Genomic DNA, 15,053 nt, shown 5'->3' on the forward strand with positions numbered 1-15,053 from the left:
CGCGGTCTTGGAGGAAGGGTAATACTTGGCCATGAATACTTTAGCCAAAGCATCCCAAGTAGTGAAAGTATCCGGTGGGTGAATGTTCAACCATCGGTCCGCTTTGCCCGTCAATGAAAACGGAAACAACATCATTCTCAAGGTGTCTTCGGACACCCCATTCTTCTTCATCATTGAAACTTTCCTCTTAAACTTCCGGAGATGAGCATGGGCATCCTCTTCAATATGACCCCCGAACAAGTCCTTCTCAATTAACCCGACTTGGGCGGGATGCATTTCAAAGTTGTTTGGGGCCAAGGTGCCAAAATTGATAGGGTTACATGAATCATTATGGTTAGGCCGGTTATGATCTCTAAGAGCCATTTGTGGTGGTGGATTTGGTACTTGATGTGGTGGTGTTTGAGGTGGGCTATTATAATTAGGGAAGTTATGAAAGGGGTTTTCTAGTAGAGTCTCAATTGTGAGGTTTGGTTGAAGTGTGGTTGTGGTATCAATATTTTGTGGGACGTGTGAATTTGGTTGGTCCAAGTTTGCTTGAGGGGAACTATTCCTAACTCTCTCAAGGGTCCTTGTCCTCAAGGTTCTAAAAAGCCTTTCGGGGTCGGAGTTGAAGAGAAGAGCTTGGTGGTTCCTTCTAGGCATGCACTTGACAAATCGTTAGTCTCCTAGTGCTTTTACACACTAGGGGAAGGCAAGAAATCACACACTCTACAAAGAACACACAACTACTAAAACAAACTAACAATTGAGATAAGACTAAAGCAAAGACTCTAAGCAAAAACTAAGCATAACCTAACGCCATCCCCGGCAACGGCGCCATTTGATAGTCGGAATTTTGTCGCCTTTTCTCTCTATCAAAGCAATTTATAAAACCCAATTAAATGTAGTATTTAGTCGGGGTCGAACACGAAGATGGCGGGGGTTTCTACTAAGTCCAACTAAGAGTCAAGTCTAGTCAACAATGAAGGAAAAGGGTTTGATCTTAACTACTAGAGCAACTAAATAAACGATTAAATGAAGATGAATACGATGGATTAAGAGACTAGGGTCTTCGGGGTCACCTAAAAGAACTAAGGGGCAACAAAGTTGATATAGAAGTCTAAGGTGAGGGTTCGTCCTAGAGGCGGTTACCAATTTTCGTTGAGCAACAACTAATTCAAAACAAGCAACAAGACCACCAACAAATTTTCATTCAAAGGAGAAATTAAGTTAGCAAGACAAAAAGATACAAGCTTTCACTCACAGAATTCGTCAAACACCTTGTGTGCAATGTTAAGAAAGGCAAAATCCTACACCAAAGACTCAAAATTTATCAACTAATCATGCCCACTAATCCTATTTAGGCTCCCCCTAAACCCTAGAAGGGTAACTACTCACTCATGTTGAGGATAATCATACTAATAAGAGGAGAAGAACAAATAGCATAAAGAGAAAGCATGATGATTATTGTAGCAATTATAAGAGACAAGAGAAATGTAAACAAATGATTAACAAGTAAATAAGAGAGGAGATTATACCAACAAAAGTAAAGGTGATTGCTTGATTGAATAATAAGAAGGAAATCCTTCAATAATCTCTCAATACAATCTTCAAAAACCAAGTGTAAACAATTGACAATTACTTGAACTAACTAATTCTTACTAAATTTTAATAATAATTATTGAAAGATTAGAACTTGATTAGGGAATGGTTGCAATAAATATGGAGGATTTTCAGATCTAGGGTTGTGTGTACAAAGGGTTTAAGGAGGGGGTATTTATAGGCTATCATTGGATTAAGGGAAGAAAAGAGAAAAAGCCCATTTTGCGTGCTGCGTACTCCTGTGCCGGCGGGCGGCTCTTGGCCTCTGTCAAGCGCTTCTTCAAAAACGAGGAAAATAGATGTTGCATAATTCCCTGCCGGTGGGCGATCTGTCTGGGCGGAGAATTCTCCTTCTTGGGATTTTCTTCCATTTCTTCATGAAGAGCTGCCCTCTGCCGGCTGCCTTTGCCGGCAGCGCGTTCCTCAAGTTTTTGGCCAAAAACTTCTTCAAAAATGCTTAAGTGTTGGACTTGTGTTCCCTGCCGGTGGGCCGGCTGCCGGCCTGCCGGTAGAGAATTCCTCTCAACTGGTTTTCCTCCTTTTCTCCTCACAACAACATCCCCTGCGGTGGGCTGGTCGCCCGCTCTTCTTGCGGAGGATTGTCTCGCTCCTTCATCTCCCCTTTCTTCATGTAAAGGCATTAAAATGCCTTTCTTGCCCCAATTCCTCTATACTCGACTCGGTTCCTGCAAAAGGATACACAAAATAACAAGTACGGGGATTGGGCACAAAATGCAAGGAAAGGCACACTAAACCGACTCGATATGAGTCGGAATACATAAAAGAAAGGGGGAAATAAGGTGTAAATAAATTATATATCAGTTGCCAATGTGTCAGCCTGAAACAAAGAAACTCAGAAAAAAAAATGAATGAAAAAAAAAAGAGAGAAGTTGATCTGGGCAGTGAGTTTAGTCCAGCAGACGTGGTCGATCGACTGCTGTTTCTGGTCGATCGACTGCCCATTCCAGAAAAAGAGAAAAAAAAAAACAGAAAGAAAGAAAAAAAAGGAATTTGAAAAAAAAATAATAAGAAAAAAAATTCGGCTGATTTGAGAACACACCTCATGTGCTTACTTTATGAATTGGAGGTGTCCTTTTTGGGATAGTGTGTTGCCTAGACATTTAGAGGCAATGGTTCATATTTCAAGTTGGAGGAACGGGATGCGGTTTCTGATGGTTTGTTAGGTACTAGCTTGGCTCTTACCCTCACATTTCCATACTTGTTTTGCCCTTCTTTCCCACTTACCCTCACTTATCCAAACCTTGCAATAGTTCGGCATGTAATAGTTCTTGACGGTGTTATGCGTATGTACGGTAGCTAGAATCATTATTCATACTAGTCAAGCATACATGTTTTGTCGGTCGCAGTCTAGGTGAGAGTCTGTATTTTCTTCCCTCTCTTCTACATATATTCTTACCATTTGCCTTGCTGAGGGAAGAGTGACCCGGAAGAGTCCGAATTTATGAATCTTGCAAGGTCGAACGCCCGATTTAATTCCATAATATGCATAAATTTGTTCACTTGCTTTGAGCTTTGCAGTAGTTGATTATGTGCATTAAACGGTTTAGCATTGACTTGTAGCTAGCTCTGATATATACTCCTTTCCATTAGGTCCTTTTAGTTGCATTTAGTGCTTGCTTGGGGACAAGCAAGGTTTGGTTTGGGGAGATTTGATACGTGCATATTCTATACACTTTATTTGCAGTTTTGGCACGTATTTCCATGCGTATTTGTTAGCTTAAGGCTATTATTTCTCCCGAAACGGTTTACTTTGCGATTTCTATGATTTATTGTAGGAATGAGTGAAAGTGAGCTAAATCAAGCCTAAATCGTCCTCCGGAGGCAACTTCAGGGAAGCTTGGAAGAAGGGAGTTCGTACTCACTCACCTTGGGATGCGTGCATTGGAGTGAAGTGGCTGTTTTGATGAGAGGAGGAAGTTACTGCACAGCTCAGCTGGTCGATCGACCAGCATCACCAGTCGATCGACCATGCTCCTCAGTCGATCGACCAGGCCGAGCAGCCGAGATTGATTTTTCGTGTTAGACTTTTAAAAAGCCCAATTTGTAATTAACTTTTGGCATCGTTTATCAGTAGAACGCAAAGATAATTTAGGTTATGCTTTTTTATTATTCAAGAACTAATCTTAGATCTTGTTTGGAGACAAGAAAGAGAGACGACAGATTCCGAATTCAATTACTTTGTTCATCATTTAATTAGTAAGCTTTTATACAAATTCGTTCTTCTTGAATTTCTTGTTAATTCAATTCTTGTTGTTACCAATTTAATTTCAGCAATTCAGTATTTTGTCTTTTGTCTCTAATTCAATTCAATCATGTCAATCTTATTTTCTGCCTTTAAGTTTGCAATTGTTGTAGTTTTAATCATGCATAGCTAATTACCTTGATTGGGAACAAGGTGAGTCATGGCATAAATTAGGGTTGTTTTGTTAGTATGATTTCTTCCGTATCGATCTTATTACCTTTTGATAAACCCGTCTTGCTAGATTGAAAGATTAGTGGGTTAGGCTTTCATTTGGTTGGAATTTCCTTTGAGCGAAAGCTTTGAGAAATTCTTGGGAATTAGAAGACCGTAAGGTATTTGAGCATTGATCGAAAGGCTTGCTCTTACTCCCTGAGAGTCTGAGACTGTTACAAGACCTCTACTATCCCTTTGTGACCTGACCTTAGCCATGGTGAACCGAAGTTCCTGATCTTCTTTTTATCTTGTTGAGAAATTTCATATTTTAGCAACTAGTCATTAGAAACAAACAAATTCAAAACCCCCAATTAATTGTTACTTTATTAGACTGAAAATAGCAAGTAGAATTGATCTTGTCTCTCTATGGTTCGACCCTTACTATCACTAGCTATAGTTTTAGTTCGGATTTATAAATTTAATTTTGATACAAAACGACGGTATCATCTTCGATGGTCCATGATGACCACCATAAAGAGAATAATGGCATCCTTCTAGCACCATTTTACATCCCAATGTGGGATACATCTCCGGAATAGCCCGTCGGAGCAATGTTTGAATAAATTTGGATCATCCCATAGGAAAACTTGACATCATGTAAGAACTTCTTCCTTTGTTGATATGAAAGGTCAGATGGCAACTCTCTTCCAACTAGATAGTTGGCTATGTCGGCATACCCAGGATTATTGGCTTCCAACATCATCAAAACATCATCGGCGAAGGAATCATCGATAGGTAGTTCAATACCTCCATCATTGAACTTCAAACGGGATAGGTGGTCAGCAACAACATTTTCGGCCTCCTTCTTGTCTTTAATATCAAGATCAAATTCTTGCAAGAGCAAGATCCATCGTATCAACCTTGGCTTAGCTTCTTGTTTGGCTAGGAGGTGCTTTAGTGCGGCATGAACGATATGAATAATGACTTTTGAACCAATCAAGTAAGAGCGAAATTTGTCTAAGGCATAGACAATGACAAGTAGCTCTTTCTCCGTGGTGGCATAGTTGATTTGAGCCGCATCCAAGGTTTTGCTAGCATAGTAGATAGCATGGAGAACCTTGTCCTTTCTTTGTCCTAGCACGGCACCTACCGCATAGTCACTTACATCACACATGAGCTTGAATGACAAGTTCCAATCCGGTGATTGGATGATAGGCGCGCAAATCAAAGCCTTCTTGATCCTATGAAAAGACTCAAGACAATCGTTAGTAAACACAAAGGAAGCATATTTTAAAAGAAGCTCCGTAAGGGGTTTTGCAATCTTAGAAAAGTCTTTAATAAAACAGTGGTAGAATCCCACATGGCCTAAGAAACTCCTTACACTCTTCACATTTACTGGTGGGGGTAGTTGCTCAATAACTTGGACCTTAGCACGGTCCTCTTTAATTTCTCTTTCTGAGACAATATGACCAAGCACCACTCCTTCATTCACCATGAAGTGGCACTTCCCAATTCAACACTAAGTCAACCTCTTCACAACGCTTCAATACTTTAGACAAGTTAGCCAAATATGCATCAAAAGAAGAATCATAGACACTAAAATCATCCATAAACACCTCCATGATAGACTCGATAAAGTCGGAAAAGATGCTTATCATGCAACGTTGGAAAGTGGGGGGGGCATTACAAAAACCAAAAGACATTCTACGATAGGCAAAGGTACCATAGGGACATGTAAATGTGGTCTTCTCTTAGTCATCCGGGTGAATGAGTATTTGAAAGAACCCGGAATAACCATCTAGATAGCAAAAATACTTGTGACATGCCAACCGCTCCAACATTTGGTCAATAAAAGGCAATGGGTAGTGGTCTTTCTTGGTGGCTAAATTTAGCCTCCTATAATCAATACACATTCTCCAACCTGTCACAATTCTAGTTGGAATTAATTCATTTTTATCATTTTTTACTACGGTGGTTCCTCCTTTCTTAGGAACCACTTAGACCGGACTCACCCATTTAGAATCGGAAATTGCATAAATAATTCCCCCATCCAACAATTTAAGCACTTCTTTTTTATCACTTCTTGCATGTTAGGATTTAGTCGTCTTTGACCTTGGACACGTGGTTTATGATCTTCCTCAAGATTAATTCTATGTATGCAAAATTCGGGGCTTATGCCCTTTAAATTATCAAGTTTGTATCCAATGGCTTTCTTGTGAGACCTTAAGACATGAAGCAATTTAGACAACTGACTCTCATTCAATTTAGCACTAACAATTACCGGACACATCTCCTCATCATCTAGAAAAGCATACCTCAAATTGGAGGGGAGGGGTTTAAGTTCGGGTTTTTGTACCTCAAGGTCTTAAGGTGTAGCAACCAAACCTATAAAGTGTGAGCTTTTCTCTAATGATAGCTATTCTCCATTCAATTCATGCTCCAAAACATATATATCCTCATTTCTAATCTTCATCACCTGCAAATGATTCCAATAGTAAGAGTGCCTCTCAAGGGATCTTTCGACAAAGATCGGGGTATAGAGTCTTCTATGACAATGTCAACAACATCCAAAATGTCAATAGAATAACAAGACTCTTCTATCATAGGACTCTTCATGGCACTATTCAAATTATATGTGACCTTATCGTCATCCACTTCCAACGTGATTTTACCATCTTGACATCAATCACCGCACCCGCGATATGTAAAAAGGGTCTTCTCAAAATGATTGGGATTTGGGCATCTTCGGCCATGTCAAGAACAATAAAATTAACCGGAATGAAAAACTTACCAACCTTTACGGGAACATCCTCCAAAATTCTCAAAGGATGTTTTATAGAACGATCCGCCATTTGCAATGTGACACTAGTACATTTTAAGACTCCCATATTAAGCTTAGCACAAATAGAGTAAGGTATTACAGTCACACTAGCACCTAAATTACATAAAGATTTATCAATTTGATAGGTGCCAATTGTGCATGGAATAGAAAAGTTACCGGGATCTTTTAACTTAGGAGAGGACTTGTTTTGTAAAAGAGCACTCACCTCGGCGATGAGGGATATTGTTTCAACTTCGTCAAAAGTCCTCTTCTTAGTTAAAATGTCTTTCATAAACTTAGTATAAGATGGAATTTGAGTGATTAATGCGGTAAAAATAACGGTTACCTGGAGATTCTTCACAACTTCCATGAACTTACCAAATTGAGATCTCTTTTGATGCTTTGCCAATCTATGAGGGAAAGGCACTTTGACTTTTTCCGGAACCTTTGTTTCAACATCCTTCTTTGGAGGAGCATCCTCCACATATTTAAATTCTACAACCACAAGTGGATCATCCACCTTCTTCGGAATATCTTCACTTTCCTTACCATTAGGAGAAATCTCCAACTCAACAAGTACCTCCTCATCTTTCTTGAGCATAGGTGGTCCATCATATTTCGTACCACTTCTTAGGAGATAGCATTAAGGGTATCATGTGGCTGCTCACCTTGAGGTGGTAATTGACCCATTTTCCTTGAAGAGCTAGATGAGGCTAGTTGAGCCATTTGTTGCTCCAACATCTTGATTGCGGCATTGTGAGATTGATCACTCTTTTAGATTTGAACCAACAATTACCTTTGCATTTGAACCATCATAGCCTAAAGTTTATCTCTTCCTTTGTTATTTTGTTGGCCATTTCCTGGTGGATCTTGATTTGTTGGTAATTTTGTTGAGGTGGTCTTTGTTGGTTTTGATAACCCGGTGGGGGATTATACTTTTGTTGTTGAGGGACATAGGCATTTTGTTGTGGTGGGGGTTGAGGTTTAAGCACATTGTTGCTTATATAAGACAAGTTCAGATGGAATTTTGAATTCGGGTTATAAGTATTGGAAAAAGTACCCGTTGGATATGAACTTTGTCTAAAAGATTGAAAAGTATTTACCTCCTCAATAGTAGCTCGAGAATGAGCGGTTTAATGACCCGCACCTCCGCAACCGTCACAAACAATGATTTGACTTGTAGAGGATACGACATTGAGTTGTTGAAGGGAATCTCTAGCATCTCGTTCCGCCAATTGTTGTTGAGTAAGGCAATTTGAGCTAACAAGACGGGATTGTCGGAGGATTCTTCTTTACTTTTGAGTGGCACACTTTGGGAATTGACATATTGTGCGTCATGGATCGCCATAGATTCGATCATGGCATGAGCAATATCGGTGTCAATTAGATCAAACCGCCCATTGATGGCGGAATCAATAATCCTTCAAGACTCGGCACAACATCCATTGTAGAATTTTATAGCTAGGAACCAATCATCCAACCCATGATGTGGGCATTGTCTTTGCAAATCTTTGTACCTCTCCCAAGCCTCATATAAGCTCTCAAGAGCTTGTTGACGGAATCCGGTGATTTGGCTCCTCAAATTTTGAGTTTTCTCCGGTGGAAAAAACTTTTGATAGAACGCAAGAGCCAATGTCTCCCAATTGGTGATTCCCATAGTGGTGCGGTCAAGGCTATTAATCCAAAGCTTTGCCTTGTTCTTCAAAAAGAAAGGGAAAAGTATTTCCCTTATTTGGGCTTGAGTGACGCCCATTTGACGGATCATGGAGTAATAATCGCAGAAATTTTGCACATGAAAATTGGGATCCTCCAAAGGACTTCCCCCAAATTGCTTCCTCTCCACAAGGCTAATGAAAGCCGGCTTGATCTCGAAATCCGGCGCGGTAATTTGAGTAGTTGTAATACCGGCCAGAAGCATGGCCACAGTGGGCTTTGAGTGATCGGAAAATTTCACCATCTTTTTAGTTGGAGATGGCGGTGGTGGAAATGATGAACTTGAAACCTCCTCCTCTTCAAGAGCATCTAGGTCGTCTAAGTAAGACATTTTAGCACTTTCAACTTGTACGGGAGAAGCGACTTCTTTCACTTTTTTCCAAAAACGTCGTCTTCTCCTAAAGGTTTTCTCGGGCTCGGAATCCGGTGAAAGCAAATCTCCACTACGAGAAGACCTGGGCATAAGACAACAATCTCTAGAAAATGATAACTAGCGGTCTCAAGGAAAAGAAAACAAGATAAAAATCGACAAATCAATACGCAATAAAACCGTGCTCCCCGGCAACGGCGCCAAAATTGATAGGCTATCGCACACCTATGCAAAGATAATTACCCTAGACATAAATTAATGTAGTAGTAGAGTTCGAATACAAGGAGACGGGAATTGCGTTGTGAAATGCTATGGAAAGATTTCTATCAAGGTCGATTACGTTTGGTTTGGTTTGTTGGTTGGTTTGATGATTAGCAAATATAAAGATGTAAACTATATGATAAAAGGAGTCTAGGGGAGTCGGGTCACACATGCACAAGTAAATATATGTTCATGTTAAACTCGGTAATAATAACATTGTCAATTGTTTAGGTTTAGAGACACCCACCTTACGATATTAGTGTCAAACATAGACCGGGTCCTAGAGAAACTCTCGTTTATGAATATGTCGTCCTACCACACATGCTTAGTCTAATCCGATTCCATGCCTCTCGACTTATAGAATGAATTAACAAACTTAATCTACGATTACGACCAATAACCAAAGATTAAACGTTGTGGCGCAAACATGCGATAGAAACAATTAGACAATATTATATCAACATAATTTATCATTTTACATATTTGATTTTGCATGGCATCCCTAGCCCCTAGACTAAGGGAAATTAGTTACTCATGATGAAATGTAAACTACCTAATATGATGTAAGAAACATAAAATGAAAACAATACTAATGTGATATAATAAAAGTACTAATGATAAACTATGTGATAACTAAAATAGAAATGTAGATTAGCAAACTAGAATTAGAATCGTAATGGAAATGGAACTTATAAACTTGCAAGAAGGAACAAAAGAGAACCAAAAGCTTGAATAAATAACCAAATGTTTATCAATCAAAATGCTTAACAATATTAAAACTATAGATGAAACTAATGAGAGATTTTTTTTTTTTTTTTTTTTGGTGAAATGTGAGAAATTATATAAATCATAAAAATATTAATTACATGTGGTTATATGGTGATCATACACATGAAACAAGATATCATTCTATAAGACGCATTCTAATAAGCCAATCTCTTTCAGCTCTTGTCATAGTTGTTCTCTCTCGGGTTCGAACTCGTGTTCTCATCTCCTCCAAGATTTTGCCTGCCACAACTTCTGGACGAATCAACACATTCTCGGTTCTGCCTTTATTTCTCTGCTGCCATACCTGATACAAAAGACCCAACATCATTGCAATCTGTATTCCTCTCTGCAGCACTTCATGTCCTATGCACGCACCAGGTCATAACACCTCTTACAGGAAAGGCCCAAGCAGTTTTCTTATTCAATTCTCTTACAATTCTTCTACTGTATAAGCAATCACAAAACAAATGCTTAATGGTTTCAGAGACTAGACCACATAGAGAACATTTGTCCTCAAAATCCACCCCAAATCTGGCTAATCTAGCTGTTGTATTCAAAGCCTCGTGAGCAACCAACCATCCCAAGAATTGGTGCTTTGGTAAAGCCCACTCATTCCAGACTGCCTTAACCCAGTGAACTCTTGGCCTAGTCCCTCTAAACCAGGCATAACAACCAGCTGGTGTAAACCCTCCTGGTTGCTAATGAGAAAATTTTGCTTAAGGCTAATGTAGTGTATGAAAGACGTAAGGAAAGGATATCCCTAATGACGGATTAAGGCCCCTATTTATAAGAAAATAGGGGCATAACGTAAAAGTCCAAAAAAGGGTCAACCCCGATCGGGGGCGTGGTTATCCGCGTTTGTCTTCTTAATTCCTTGATTAAATGCTCGAGGAATCTCTATGCAACTCCTTAATGCCCCTTTAATCTTCGGTTGAATGTGTTAATTGGCACCTTAAGACCTTCCAAAGAGCATCCTAAGTAGCATTTGTGGACTTTGCATTTTGGGCTTGACTTTTACTTGGCTTTGTTTTGCATTTCTTCATTTTAATCCACAACTTTAAGCATGCAACATCTCTTGGTTGGTCCATCATGCTCTTCTATTTAGCCTTGCTTCTAGTGTTTGCAAAATATGTAGAATTATGCTCCTAAAAGTTGAAATTCTTACAAAATATGACAAACCATGCAAATACAACTAGAATGGAATATTAGCTCAATAACACTAAGATTAGTGCAAATTAGTATGTAAAATAGAGCTAAAATATGGGGTTAAAGTGTATATAAAATGGACTTATCAATAATTATCTGTTGGAAGGCCTTTCACGACAATTTGTCGGCTTCCGGAAACACCACCCATCATCATTGTTCCAGAGATTAAAGCTCGCCTCACGTTGTTTAAATATTTATCATGTTTAATCAAGGAAGTTGAGCATGCAGCGGCTAGATATGGTAACCGCTCCCTTTTCGTACATTGGAATCGTTCCCTTTACACCAAAAACCAAGTTTAGCAAAACATCTAACCTTTTAGGTTGGATCATCAACATCCCGAAAGCTAATGATCTCTCCACATCGTAAGGCTCCATAAGAAAACTCTGCCTGGAAATCATGTCACGGGATATACATTATAGCATCAGACAACCGAGAAGATAGATTTACTGAGTTAACAACTAAGGTGTTTTAAGAGTCATACCTGAACGCCTTTGCTAGCTAGAAATTGCTTAAAATCAGCCATTTTAAAGTCCTCAATAAAAACTGACGGGTGAGGTGGGGCTTTGCTTGAGAGAGGGAGCAGTAACGGCATGTCTCCTTCAGTTTTCCCAACTTCAACATCAACCCAAACAACTTCATATTTTCCATGCTGTTATGGCATGTTTTCATGAAGAAAAACAGAGAAACTAATGAGGTAAATGAATTTGAGACGAATGATTTCTGTATGGAATTTAAGTGAATTGGAATTCATGATAGCTACTATTTTGTACATTAATAATCAGGACATGATAGACATTTTACAAATCGAAGAACCACTTTAGAAGTATAAAATTTACCTGAAGCGAAAACGTAATTAATTCACTGAAACACTTTAAAATGGAATTACGTAAAGAATTCACCGGGATAGACGGATTATGATTTTGAGGAGCACATACCTCCGTAAACGAAACATTGCTCATTAACCCATCTGAAAGTTGTACCTGCGAAAAGTACCAATAACTTTTTCGTTAAACGACCAACAACTTCACCCTAGTGTCTCAAAGACAATATAATAGGAACAAAAATAAATCGTGTTAATATAATTATGATAAAATTAAAAACCTTCTTGAGTAAAAATATTGAAGCCCTCAATTCCATAGATATATACCTCGTACGCATCTGAATTAGGAGCCATGTCAACGGTCTCTCAGATTTGAGGTGTCGTTAACTAGCGTCTCTCCTCGTTGAACTCGAACTCTACACAATAATTATAATGACTTGGTTAAAATACGGAGAATTACTATCTACATTCTCTTTTCTACCTTCTCTTCTACCTTTTTCTCTCACAACCGATTAAAATATCGTTTCTTTTGCTTTGTTCACTTGCTTTTTGACCCCACACCGTATATACTAAATTAATCAATTGTGAGAGGAAAAGGGAGAAGGTAGAAGAGAAGGTGGGAAGGAGAAGGTTCATAGCACCCCTCTAAAATATGTATCATGCTAGATGGAGGAATTGAATTATAACAATCTTAATATGACCTTGTAACTTTTTATATTAATTAACTTATACTAAAACAACCCAAAAATCCACATCCTAAAACGTACCACATTGACTTAGAAGGTTACTCCCTCGGCCTCAAACCTGATATCCAAGCAACCGAAGACCGGCTATAACACTACAATCCAAGATCAAAACGAGAACGAGAACATAAAGGAATTATAAGTAAAAGTGGAGTAAGAGTGTAGAAGATTACCTTATAGGCGGCTTGTGGAAAAAACTTAGAAGTCGAGTATAAAACTAGTGGTGTAGGAGATCAAAGAAGAAGGCGACGATTGTTATTGTACGAGTGAGGCGTGAGGTAGATGAAATTGTATTTAGGGAAAGGTGGAAGTGAAACAAAAGACAAATATTCAATAATGGGCCTGGGCTGAACCCGAACGGAGGAGAAAGAGCCCACAACACAGGTCAAAGACGGTTCCACTATAAAATCAATTGACAATAAAGTGAGTAGCCCCTTATAAGTGGAATTCTCTTCTCTAATTTTCCAATGTAGGATCCTTACATATGAAATTCATATGGGTAGAAGAACAACAAACTATGGGGAAGATTTTTAGTTTAGATGTACAAAGATGTTAATATAATTTAGTGGATATTTTTTTTTTTTTTGGTATCAATAAAGAAAGTTTCCTTACGCAGTACCTACCCGACTCTCCGAGTCGGACTTTATTATTACATTATTTGAAAAGGAAATTAAACTAAGAATGGGGTTAACAAATAGATAACGCTTCTTGAGGGGACGATCTGAGCTTGCCAAATGAACGAAAACTTCTTTTCTCTTCTTTATCAATTGGTCTTCGGAGGAGTACATGCAATAAGACACACTTACGCGTCAAGGGTGTAGAAATTTATGGGAGAAAGACCTACTTGTAGAACAAGTAGATACATTGCGTATCGGAGATTCATCTCCTTGGCTATGATTCTTCTTGGAGTTAGTAATTCTGTTTTTTTTTAACTCACTTGACGATTTGGAGGGTACCTGTAAAACCAATGTGTAGGCGAGGCACGTAACAGTTGACCAAACGAAAAAATCTTACACTTATTACGAGAAACTGAAAAAGGGAATGACTGATGTTCATTTAAATCATTATGGGCTTGGAAGCAAATAAAGGTGTTGGCCGTGTCATTCACCAAAGAAGCAGGTAAGAAGGAAATAGGTGCGACAACCATAGGGTTTCCTTGGAGGGTTTGAATACCAGAAGGAGATATGTTGTCACAAATAGAGGACGAACTCGAGTTTACGTCACCAATAGAGGATTTCCTCGAACTAATACCATGAATCACATTGATGATACCTGAAATAGAAGACATGTCTTCATTTACCACTACTGTCTTCGGTTTCCACTTTTTTGAACGTTTCCTCCTCTTCTTTCTCTTATAATGATCTCTTGTAATTCCTCCCTCCTTGGTGACCTCGATGTTAATGATCCGAATTGTCATAGCTGACAAGTCTCTTTTATTGTAAAAGCTCACCTTACTACCTTGAAGATTTTTTTGATAAACTTGTCTGGAGATCCTTAGTCGTGAATTTCCTCCATCCTTTCTTGAGAATTCAAGAACCGAATTGCTATGACACAAAAACTCTAGAGAGACGGTCTCTTAATAGCGTTATTGAGAGACCTCTCACATGATGGGATGAGGGACCCACTGAATTTTGCCCCCCCCTATTATGTCTCCCACTAAATTAGTGGGATACGGTCTCTCATGAGACCTGAATATGCTCATTATCTCCCATTTGAGAATCTTTGTGATGGTGTTCCAAATCAATATTAGGAGAAGAATTTTCTTCGAAATTTATAGGAAGGTCATCATCCGACATGCAGGTATCCTTAATAGTGGAGTCAGAAAGTGGAGAAACGCAAGAGTCACAAGAAGACTCCCCATTATCGTTAACTGAGATGTCCCCATCCACAGTATTAGTACTATCAAAATCAGGGATAAGTCTTTTACTTTCCCTATCCACCTCAACCTCACATAGGAATTAGTCATCAATACTTCTTTTATCGTTATGATTAATAGTCCGTAGATTCTTGACAATATTCAGTTCTCTAAGGATATCTTTATTCTTCAGTTCAAACATTGACGCAGTTTCTCAGTTTGCGCTTTCATTAGCATATTAGAATTTAGTGGATATTGGAACTATATAAATAGATAAATAAATCAGGTCTTCCAAAAATACAATATTCTATTTTTTAGATTTGTATTTTGAGTATATATGTTGATAAATGCTTTTAAATTACATTCTAATCTAGTATTTATATTTATTTAAATATATAAATATAATACAATTAGATAACCACTCGATATAAAAATTGTACTGTATATTATAAAATCCAGTGATAGAATGACTAACTGCAAATATTTTATATATATCATA

At 38.5% G+C, this 15,053-nt stretch overlaps 1 non-coding gene across 1 annotated transcript; it reads left to right on the forward strand.

The window, feature by feature from the left end:
- The first annotated feature begins 8,296 nt into the window (after window positions 1-8,296).
- LOC141658022 (small nucleolar RNA R71) lies at window positions 8,297-8,403 on the forward strand. Its single transcript, XR_012548933.1, has one exon. It is a non-coding gene; the product is annotated as a small nucleolar RNA R71 (small nucleolar RNA).
- Window positions 8,404-15,053: the final 6,650 nt, after the last annotated feature.

The sequence above is a fragment of the Silene latifolia genome, chromosome 5 (assembly GCF_048544455.1).
Source record: "Silene latifolia isolate original U9 population chromosome 5, ASM4854445v1, whole genome shotgun sequence".
NCBI lineage: Eukaryota > Viridiplantae > Streptophyta > Magnoliopsida > Caryophyllales > Caryophyllaceae > Silene > Silene latifolia.